Raw genomic sequence first — 12,213 nt, 5'->3', positions numbered from 1 at the left:
CCAGGATCCTCTTTGAACAATCCACAAATGCACATTGTAATTAGATCAGGTTGTGATGAGCTAAATATATAACAGCTTAAAATGATAGAATGGAAATAGATGATAAACCTAGCAGTTGAAAAATGACATTGGAACAAAATGATGGGATGTAGAGAGCAGCAATGATCTGTGTTATCACATGAGCCTAAAACAAGGAAATAAGAAAAGTCATTCAACATTTCTAACAACAGAACATGAAGTTTTCAGACACATCAGGCTTATAAAATAAATAGGATGAAAATGCTTTTTCATGCAATAATTAAACCATGAAATCTCTTGGCACAGTAGTAAACAAATGCTTTCAGCTGTATGGGATTATGCAAGGATTCAATGACATATTGTAGCACAGTAGTTTCATCAGTGGCTATAAGACAGAGGTTATCTACATGCAAGTCTTATTTCAATCAGAAGTTTCCTTTAGAAAGAAGGAAAAGTCACAGTTTTCTATATTTAATTAATTTTTCTTTATTTAAGCTGCATTGAAGTTTGTTCTCTGGATTCGTTTTTTATGAAACTACATTGAAGGGAGAAGACTGAGAGCACATCTAATGTGGTGTAAGGGTTAATATTTATTCAATCCACAGTACGAAGTTAAACTTAGGCCAGAGGAATCATTCTCCTTCACCAAGCCAAAATAGATGACATGTTGTACCCTGGACTGACAGATTTCCTGTCACATATTCACTGTGTTGCACTAATTTTTAACACAGTCCCTGTGGTCTAGGTTGGATGAGCTCACAGAGTACTTAATCTATAATTTTTATCTATCTTTGTTTTACTCCTCAAGTAGCTACTTTGTCCTGAGCTGGTTCTAAGCATGTTTTAAATGTGGTAATTTTTCTGGTGGTCAGGTGACTATTGCTTGACCTATTGTTCTTTTAGTTCTCTGTCTGGTAAAATAGTCTTAACTTGAAGAATTTTAATTCAATTTATTGACAGTTAATGCAAACACTGCTAGCTGGCTGTAGTGTTGTTTTTTTCCTGTGTGATACACGCAGTCTCTCCCAGTTGCCTCAGCGAGGTGACAAGCAGTGCAGAGCTGTGAGGTCAGTGCAAAATCTTTTATTTCTCCTGTTCCCTCTTTTGTTTTCCTCCACCACACCATCACTCCATTACTCATCTTCTTCTGTCACAGCATGGGTCACCTGTGAGCTGTAATCCCTCAGGAATGTCCCTGTCCTGCCATGAATCGCCCACTGACAGTATCCCCTTAGGCTGCCCTGTCCCACCATGGGCTTCCTGAAGTCCTGCAGAAGAACATCCTCTTCAATATTGGGCTTTCTTCCAAGACTGACAAAAATTACTTTTTCCTTGTTGTCCTGTACTACTTCCTTTTCTCCTTCCACATGTCCTCATGACTACCATTTTCTCTTAAATATGTCTGAGACAGGCTGCCAGGAGTGTCCCTTCAGTTTTGTTTTGTCTCTCACTGGTCACATCAGTGTTAGAGCTGGAGGGATAGACTTTGGAGAAATATGTGTAATGATTTTTTTTAAGCAACAGCAACATTTTAAATTTATGATGGTTTTTTTTTTTTTTGCAAAAATATTAACTTCAAGAGAAATATTTAGATAAAGTTTTGTAATTAATTTTCACATACTCTTTTATGTGGTCTAAGAAATAATACTTTATAATACATATGTGCTATACCAATAGTTTTCAGACTCACAAACTAGAAATCCTCAACTTTACTCTCTCTTCTAGCTCCCTGTGCATTTGTGTCAGTTGCAGTTTGTCCCTAGAGAATGCATAAAAAATTATTTCAACAACGGAGGATGTTTTAGCCCTGATATTCCACTTACATTGTAGCACATGGTTCTTAAAACTTTGGAGCTTTTGTCAAAAGAATTAAATCCAATGGAAGCATACTTACAGGCATTACTAAAATCCTAAGTAAATTATTAATTAATTATAATTACACAATCTAGTTGTACCAAATGAAGAATATGTAGACAAAGAGATGGCAGGCAAGAGAATTAAAGGAACTCAGGAATGAACTAGAAGGATTTTGCTGTTCTATTTCTAGAGGATAGGGCTAAGAAAATTTGAATTTTTTCACTTACAGTATTCATTTTTTGTAATATAATTTATACATGTGTATTGCACCTAGATCTAAAATATGAAAAGAACTTTTGTATACCTTATATGAAGTCATATTCTAAAATTTTTGTGGGTATATTTATATAGCAACATATTTCAAATTTAATAACATATTGTACTGTAATTTTCCATTTTTAGTCATATTTTGGAGGGTATTTGGTTAGTGATTTTTTTGGTTGGTTGGTTGGGTTTTGGTCAGAACAGTGAGCATGCAAGCCATAAAAATGTATTTTTTTAATACAAATTTAATTAAATTAAACACACATATAAATTGATTTCTTTATTTATTATAGAGAGCAAAAATGTAATATTTAGGAGATACGGGGAAAATTGTTTAATGTAAATTCTTGCTAAATTATTTAATTTTGTTTTCAGCCTTGCTTCAGAAAAGAAAGCTCATTTTGAATCAATTATTTAAAATGTATACTATCAAACAGAATTCCATAGGCAAATATTTTAGAACTTTAAGGAGTTGAAAGCTATTAGAGGGATTTTTGTTGTTTCATTTTCTTTCTTGCTTCATGCAGTTTCCATAAAAAAGGCAATATACTGTGCAAGTAACTCTTCAGATAAATACATTTGTAGTGCTATCCAAGACTGAATTCAATTCTGAGTTTAACCATGCCTGCCAATTATTTCCAGCTATTTGATAGACCAGTTCTATTCAATTTAAATTCCATTCTCAACAAAAATATACAACAAAACGATCCACTCAGAAAATGATACTTTGTGCGAGACAGAAACAGTAAACAGTTTTATTTTCTATACTGTTCCTTTTGTGGAAGCAAAAAGAGGAACAGCAAGAATCTGCAAAAGATGGCATATTTTAGTACTAGCACTGTGGATATTCTAAGCTGTTTTCAAAGAAAGATGCATGAATGGGTCGGGGCCAAAATAATCTCTTAAATTCATGTATTTAAAAAAAACTGACCCAAAAAATCAGAAAGACCCCCAACCATGTCTACTTTCAAAATACATTAAAAAATTTAATACTTGCATTTCATAGATAAAGGCATTAATTCTGGTTTTCAACCAAATACAGAATGATGTTAGTTTTTAAACCCATATCTTGTACACCACATAGGCAAGAATTTCTAGTTTAGATTCTGTTGAGGGTAATAAAAACTCTGCAGAGGGAAGAAAATATGTACTTCTAAAATATGAGAAAATTACATATGCTTCTTTACAGAGTTGAGGTTGTTATGATAAAGGGAGGTACAGAGAAAGGTCACAGAGAATTATTTTTCCCTCTTATGCATTTTCCTTCCTCACATATTCATGGCCTAATACATTTCTACAGAGTATTCCACAGACTACTGGATCTTCAGTATACCTGATTGCTTTCCTCAGGCGAGGCATAAAATTTGTTTTCTATCCATAATCTTTACTGACTTTGTCTGGCATAACATACAAAGAAAAGAAAAAAAAAAAGATGTTGTTGTCATTATAATGGCATAATAGTTTTGCAATTATTTTAATGTCTTCTATCAGAACAATTAGATAACACTTTAATCGATGTCTGTATTATTTGACCTCTAACTGTATAGGAGACTGATATTTTTATGTAAGCTAGTCACAGTCTATATGTAACTATATATAAATCATAATTAGGTTTTTCAGGGACAAAATCCTTTTATCTGCCTATAGCCTGTATAATAGGCATCTTTAATCATGGGTGTATGAACATAGAGATCAACAATGTCATTTTTCATTATTTTATATGCAATTATTTTACTAACAATTAACTTCTGGGGGAAAAAAGTGCCCATTGGTTTTTAATTCTTGTGAATTCTTATTACAATAAACACTGTTCAATCATCCTAATTTTAATGTACATGTATGTTGACAGATACTTACATTTTATGAAGCAGTTTCATGCACAGATTGTGCAAATTCATGCACACTCTTGAAGATTATCACAAGTAAAGGAATACATTTTTTCAGCTTTTTGTTGTAAAGAAAATGATGATTTAGCTCTTAGATAAAGCAAAATTTCACTAAGTTGCTTAGCATTTTGCAATAAATATGGTAAGTTAATAGTGTTTTGTGTTGTAGGATTGAATCAAATTTTGGGAATATATTTTAAAGAAATATTAAATAGAAGACTATATTGCATCTTGTAGGAAACAGAAAACAAATTTGTGTGTTGCCTGCATTAGGTTTAAGTATTCTCTTTCGGCGGACATCAGTCCATCTCTTTTTAGGAACATTGCATTCCAGTTAAAAAAAAAAAGCAAAATAAATAGAATTAATGTACCCAAGGCTGGAAACTTCTCAGGTGCATGTTTTAAAGATTTGAAATGCTTACAAAAAATTTCAAGCCCAAGCTTTAACTTTCAGCCTGTCTGAACTCCTTGCTAAGCTTTTTCGCACCTCCAGAGTAGTACACAAAGAAATGAGAGAATAGTTTATAGCACAACGCCATTATTCATAAAACAAAATTGCTTTTCCTTAGACAGTCCTTTAAATTGATTACATATTGTACTTCTTGTGTATGAACTGCTTTTTCAGTGGACTTACCGGTGAAGAATTGTTCACTGTTTTTTGGTCATGTTAACAAAAAAAGTATTTTTACAACTTACAAAGCCCAACATTTTAGAAATTTATTGTTTGCAGTGAAAAGGTTTAGTTTTCTTCCATATTTCCCTTCTGTTAATATTTTACAGGATTTGGTTTACTTTTAATGAGCAGTGGAACAACAGCACTGTCAAGGCTGTTTTTTACTTTAACCAGGTTGAATATACTGCTGATTTAAAATCATACAGGTTGGGAAATCTTAATTATACTGATTTTCAGTGTCAGAACAGCCCAATAGAGTAGATTTTTCTTGATTTCTTTTTTCCTATTAATCAGGATCATTATAATTCCAAAAAATTTCTGAAAAGCTAATGTAAATCAAAGATTGCATAATTTTCTTAGCAGATTATACATTTTTCAGCTGTGGAATTTCTAGAATGTTTAACAATTTACACCCAATAATCCATTAATGACTCAATGATCATACCTGTTGCACCATTTTTTGACTTCAAGTCTTAAGGTATCTATTTGTTCCCTGCATCTCATCTCTCAGACATAATACAAAACCTATGATGTAATGGATAAAAAGGAGTGCCATCTACAATGAAGAACTAAAAACCTGAAAATTTTAGTAACTCTAGGAAAGATTATGCTGGTTAGTAGAAGATCTGTATTTCAAGTAACATCCTATTATTTTTTCAAGGATCACTACTCCAACCATCACTATTTCCCACCACTAACACCAGATACTGGGAATGCTTTTGGATTAAGTTCATTAAATTCAGAGTAATTATTGTCACCATAAGACTGAGACATAGAAATTGGAGAAAGGTATCTGACACCTGTCAGTAAGATCATGCTCAGATTTTCTTGAAAAATGCACCACTTACAGTCTTATGGCTTACTGTTTTCTTTACAAAATGTTTCAGGTGCAGATCTCTGAGTGTTAACGGAGATATTTCAAGAGCTGGTTTGACATCCTGAGATACTCCTGAACCCGGAGAATTCCTGTCATCCTGCCCTTGCCGTATTGGAAGGCCAAGCCTCTCTCTTCTTTTAGCTCCCTACTGCCTTCTTTAGAACCTCTTCCAGTAAGCAGCTGCATTGACCTTCTGTACACTCAACATTTCACCTCCTACGAACAGTTTTGGCCCAGAAAAAAGCATTATTTACCTGGACATTGTAATTACAGCTCTTGTACTAAATGAAAGAAAGACAAAAACTGATGTCTATATCCAAAATGAAGTAGAACAGACTGTCTCATAATCACACTATTTACAGCTACCCTCTTCTGTAATAAATTTGTTCAAGAGAGAGATTTGGAGTAGTGTAGAACAGAGGGAGCATGTGAGCTAACAGCATGGGGCTCCACTCTTTGAACTGGTTCTTCATTCTCTTTTATTGATGCACTGTTCTGTAACAGGACACAGGTACTCTTCATATCATTGCTTTTACTGATCTGAGGAAGATCTACAGCACCCTCCACATCCATTACTGTCTTCAGAGCACTCGACTATTACTTCATACAGCCCTCTCAAAAAATGGATGTGAATAAAGAGCAATTTTTCATAGGCTGTGTAAAATATCTTAAATCAAATAAATCTGTATGGATGTGTTGAAGGAGAGTATCTTCTCCTTTAAGGACACCTGGTCAAAGGAGTCATAAATGAGAACATATGAAGATAGACCTGACCAGCAAATTAAAAGAAAGGTTGTAAAAAGAAAAAAATTTGACACTGACCTGAAGAGTATGAGGAGTATGAAAATTATTGTTTTCAGTTGAGTGGTTAAAAAAGGGAGAGAGAAACCAGATGGTCTTAAAACCTGCCCAGTTAATATTTATGCAGACAGTAAGCAGAAACAGTGGGTCAGTCACACTCATTGATGAAGTATCTGTGGCAAACTGATACTTCGCAGCTCAGAAGGATGCAAACCTGAGGGCTGAGGATGTTAGAAGAGGTTTGTATGGACATGAAATATGCACAGAAAGGGAAAGAAGGGAAAAAATAAAGAAAGACTAGACAGAAGAATATGTAAGGTTGATGGCACATTAATCAGAGCTGGCTAGTGCACTTATCAGACCATGCTCTGCACTTGATCACGAGTTTGTCTTGTCTTCTCATATTTTCTTATTAAATCTTAACCCTGTGCCTGCATACTATGATTATCTACACCATATGTGTATGAATGCTGCAGGGACTTGGTGCCAGCTACCGAGGGGATCAGCATGGGTGGACAGGGTACCAGCTCTTAGAGTCAGACTGGACTCCTTTCCTGTGCAGTCAGCACTCGGGTTCTTGGATTTCACTAGGATGAGAAAAGTAGTGTCTATTCCCAAAACCATTCTCCTGGTTTTGGCTGGGATAGAGTTAATTTTCTTCTTAGCATCTGGTACACTGCTGAAATAAAGAAAATTAACTTTATCCCAGCCACAGCCAGGAAAAGCCACTGGAGGAACCAGGGAGAGTGAGGCAAGCAATGGGCTCAGTAACTGTGCCTATGTTACTAAATAGGACTACAGGTCATAGCCCATGTGCCTTGTCTTGGATGATGGGAGTGTTTGTACGTTCCTCAAGTCAGATATATGTGGGATCTTCTACGGGACTCACTGGCAAACTCCAAGCTGGACCAGCCTGCAGATAGGGTGTCCAGGTTGGTGCTCTACTGCTGTTTAGTGGAGACGTACGAGCGTGTTAACGCTGTGTGTTTGCTGTGAGCAGCTAGCTCATGTGCCATCACATGAGTTGTGCCATCACAGCGCTCAAGGCATCCATGAATATTCATGTGCTTCTGAACCTGTAGAGTTCACGTATGCACTGCACGGGTAACCTCTTGCTTCTGTCAGCCCAAGAGGAGGGGACATGTCTGTCTGGGCTTATGCCTGGTGTGAGTCATGAAAACGTGGTGCTGTTAAAGGCAACTCTTAACCTGTGGCTACTTATGTGACAGGCAGGAGATGTGTAGCAAAAAATAAGGTAAAGTAGAAACACTTTGAAACCAGGGTTATCCTCAATATATCATTCAAACTGCCTTTTCTTTAATTTACCTCTAGTGTATGTAAACACTCTCTCATGTACATAGGTAAAGATGCTGACACGTATTAAGATTTTATCTGGTTATGGCTACAGATATAAAACCTTTTTTCTTTATTTTTTCCCTGAGGTCCTGTGGTAAAGACCATTTATAAAGGCAGCAAGACACTTCTTGATAATGTAGGCACATTCAGTACTGACTAGATGAAACTGGAAGCAAACAGCAAATTGTGACAAAAGAGTGAAGTAATTTTACATCATTCATTTATTTGATATTATTGAGGATTGCTGAAATTTTGCTATTCCCCTAAAATAGTCTCAGTACCGTAAGAATGGATATGTGCGGAATAGTGACATAATTCAGTCTTACATTTTTATGTTAATGGTGTATCTACTAGTTTGGTCACCACCTTGTCTCTGCAAATCTCTTTTAATCCACAACTCTATCAATTACATTAATATAATTTAAGTGTCTGACTGTGTTTTTGAAGAAAGACAGTAGCCTAGACATAGATTGACTTCATAACTGAATGACTATATATGATGACATCTATAAAATTCACATTCCAGGGGTTTTGTGTCCCAGAAGAGGTCTTCTACTTTAAAATACAAGGTATCATTTTGCAGACCTGGCTTTATTATTCAGTCCAAGTAATCTGAAAACACAGCATGCTCTTCAATATGACAGTATTTAACATTTTTTATTCCCATCTCTCTCTCTATTTTCTAGTGCTCTCTGCTCTCTAGTTTAGGCCTTTCCTTATCTATGCTTAAATTCCTGCTGTCTAACACATTAATCTACTTCCAGTATTTTCCCCAAAGTGCCCATTAAACAAATACATTTCAACTGTTTAAACAGCAACTGTAATCTAAAATGATCCCAATGGAAAATGAAATAAAACTAGGTATGCCATATGGATGAGATTTACATAAGCAAATATAGCTGTTCACCTGGAAATGAGTAAATTTCTAATGGCCCAAGTTCCCTTCAGTGGTTCATTTCACATGTATCCAGATTAAATGAACCATCACCTATAAGTATCAATGCAAACATGAAAGTATGAAATATATGTAAAAAAAAAAAAAAGAAAAAATAAGTAGGATGAAATAAAATTTATGGTGATCAAACATTAATCTTACCAATAATGATCCATCATAGAAATAATTCTTACATTTAAGCTTGGTTTAGAGTTTAGCCAATTGAAGTCAATGCAAAACATTGTTCATGAGGTTAGTAATTCCTTCTTCAGAATCATGTGAATCGAGAAGCAGAGTTAGATAATGGATAAATAAGTGAAACCAACATTAAATAGGTCCCATATCCTGCTTTTATAGTTGAAATATTGCTAAAGCCCATCAGTTGCACTGAATATATTGTAAGTTGTGTATTTTAAAAGTCACAGAAGTGACAAAATAAATGTAGCTGAGTACAGCGTTTCTTTACTAAGTACAGTGACTGTTTGCCTTGTGTTTCTTTATTTATTTGATGCCAGAATTAGAATACTGTCCAAAAAAAAATGCCTAAGAAAGGGAAATAATTTCTTTATTTCTAATTTCTTATCCAAAACTGAACTGAAGATATATGTTGCTCAGCAAGAATGCTAGCTAATTCATTGGCAAATTACCTGCTGTCTCTAGATTTTCTTTTCTAAATTTATATGTTAATTATTAAAGTATTAAAACTTAGCTATTAAATATTCCTGCTATTGGAAGGTAAGGATAAGCACAGTCTCCTCTCGATTTCACCACCCCTGAAGCTGGTGGTTTGGGCAGCAGGATGTGAAGGAAGGATTGATAAACTTTCTCTTTCAGGCAGAGTCTGCTAAAAGGCATAGTCTGCAGGTACTGATGGTGCAACTGTCCCTAGGTGGTTGGACCTTTATGGAGCTTCAGAAGGAGGATGCATCTCTGCAAGGCTCAAGCTGCAGGTCTTCTGCTGAGCTGGGGCAGATACTATTCTAGCCTGCAAAAGGTGTGTGATTCTTTAGGAGCTGTGCTGGCAAGCAAAGAACTCCTGAAGGAAGGCAGGAGACTGCAGCATCAGAGAGATCAAAGACTGTGCCGATTGTCTCCAAGGCTTCAAGAGCCAAAACCTTTACAGGTTATAATTACAATGGTAGGAGACCCTGCTGTGAAAAATGATGGACCCCACCTGTTGACCTGTAGAGAGGTCTACATAGAGCCAGTGTCTCCATTTTGAACATTATGGGAAGTTTATTAAGGCTTATTCTTTGCTCTTGAATGTTACTCTCTGCTTATCTTCCATTTGGTCTGTATGAGGAAGAAGCTGCTTCCATCAGACTGAAGGAGGTGGTAATTTTACTTGACTACATCTGGAACGATGTGTTGAGTTCTCGGCTCCCTAGTAAAACACAGAACTGAATAGAGTGACTGCAGAAAAGGTGATGACAGGGATCTGGTTCTGTTCAGCTTGGAGCAGAGAAGGTTTTGTGGGGGCGGGGGGAAAGGAAGGATGGGACACAGCAGATTTTGTCAATATGCATGACAAAATGGGAGATAATGAAGATGACTGAACCAGATTTTTTTCTACCCATAGGATAAGAGAAAATGGTAGAAATTAAATAATATAATAATTAATCTAATTTAAAGAGAACTTTTTGGCAATTAGTGTTCTCATACATGGGAAGAGGCTGCCCCTGGTTGTGGATTCTCCATGTGGCAAGACAGTCAAAAACCAGACTGGACACTTTTCTGGGTAACATGTTGTAGCTAACTGCTTTAACAAGTCTGGATGATCTCAATTGGTCCCTTTGTATATGATCTCAACAGGTCCCTTCAAATCTCAAATTTTGTAGTTCGATGTATTTTCCTTTTTGTCAAAACTTCTTTTAAAAGAAATGCTGCTTCCTAGGTTTCTCTGGCATGTCATATCAATTAAAAATTGGCTCATGGGAACATATTTCTGAAATTAATATCACACTTGTTCTAAGATAATTTATTAGCATTAACAACCTGAAATTACTTGAGTGTGGGGACTGTTAATTTTAACATTTTATACATATGGATGGAAACACAGAGAAGTCAAGAGAATCTGTGGTTATTTGAAGTATTTGTTTTTTGGTTTTTTTTTTTTTTTTTCAGTAATGCAGTTATGCAGTTACAACTTCAGGTTTCTGAGTTGTGTACTAGTAGTCACATTATATCCTAGGTCCTAAAGTTTTAGTGAGAACTGATGCTGAATGCTTCACGAGAAATAATGAACATCTGATCTCACAGTTGTGTAGATACATTTTCATTATATTTTGAGCATCAAATCTTTATATTTTGAGGAAATGTCTGGTGACAGTTTTGAGTTCCTGTGACTGATCATTAGTTGAGAAAACTCACTTGTTGACATCTTAACATTGCCTCCATGAGGACCAGCTCCATGATGTTCACAAGCACATAGGTAAGGCTCACTGGTTCCATGGGTTTTCCTTTCTCCCCTTTTTAAAAATAAGAGCAATTTTCCTTTTTTCTCAGTCACAAGAGACTTCTAATGGCTTTTCAAATATACTTTCTGAACATGCATATGTAGAATGAATATATGCACACCAGATTTCTTTCTGCTCCTGTTTAACATCTTTATGAATGACTTGGAGATGACACGGTTTGCTATCATCATGTTCTCAGATGACACCAAACTGGTGGGATCAAGCTGATATGCCAGAAGGCAGTAATGCCACTCAGAGTAATACCATCCTGATTGTCAGGAGAAATGTACCAGATGGAACTTCATGAAATGCAGAAATAATAGATTCAGAGTTCTCCCTTGAGAAGTGAGGACACACACCTTCTCCCTGGATTTGGCAATTCCATTGGCTGAATTAGGGCAGAGACAACAGTTTGGTTAGGGCCAGAACACTTGGTGTTTTTTTCCAAAACAGAAAAAGTATGTAAGGAGTGGTGAGGAGAGGTGGAAGGACAGGAGTTTTTAAACTTAGACATCCTTGTCTGATACAACCACTGGTGGTTCACTATTAATTTGAGAGAAGTTTTCAACTTCAGACCGCAATATATCAGATGAAAGGTAATCTGATGAAAGGATGACATAGCAGGATTTTTCCCCTAAGAAATATATTTTGAAAGTACCAATTTATCTGTATTTAGTATAAGGAGAGTATATCATATTTAGATATCTGCATTTTAGAAAATTGTATATCCTCCTGGTGAAGTCTCTGGACACTGATGAATTATTGCAGCTGCCCTTCTATCTTCATCAGGAAAAGTGAAGGTTCAGAATTAGTATGAACTGAAATAATGACATGAGAAAAGGATCATAACACCATCTTGTACATACTGGAAAGTGCATAACCATTTTAACTACTACAGGTATTTTTTCCAGTAACTTTTTTTTTCTCTGTAGCAACTAGATTTACAGTAAAAATAATTCTTTGGGTATACTGTTTTATTACATTAAAATAAATTCTTTGTTTTGCAAATAATGTATATTTTGCTGTTCATTTTATGATTTTGAGGATGGGGAAAAATAGTGGAAAAAGGTAATTGAGTGTCTTTGTAGTTA

This window comes from Taeniopygia guttata, chromosome 1 (assembly GCF_048771995.1).
Source record: "Taeniopygia guttata chromosome 1, bTaeGut7.mat, whole genome shotgun sequence".
In the NCBI taxonomy this organism is placed as follows: Eukaryota; Metazoa; Chordata; class Aves; order Passeriformes; family Estrildidae; genus Taeniopygia; species Taeniopygia guttata.
The sequence above is the reverse complement of the archived record's forward strand: the minus strand, read 5'-3'. Positions refer to the sequence as shown.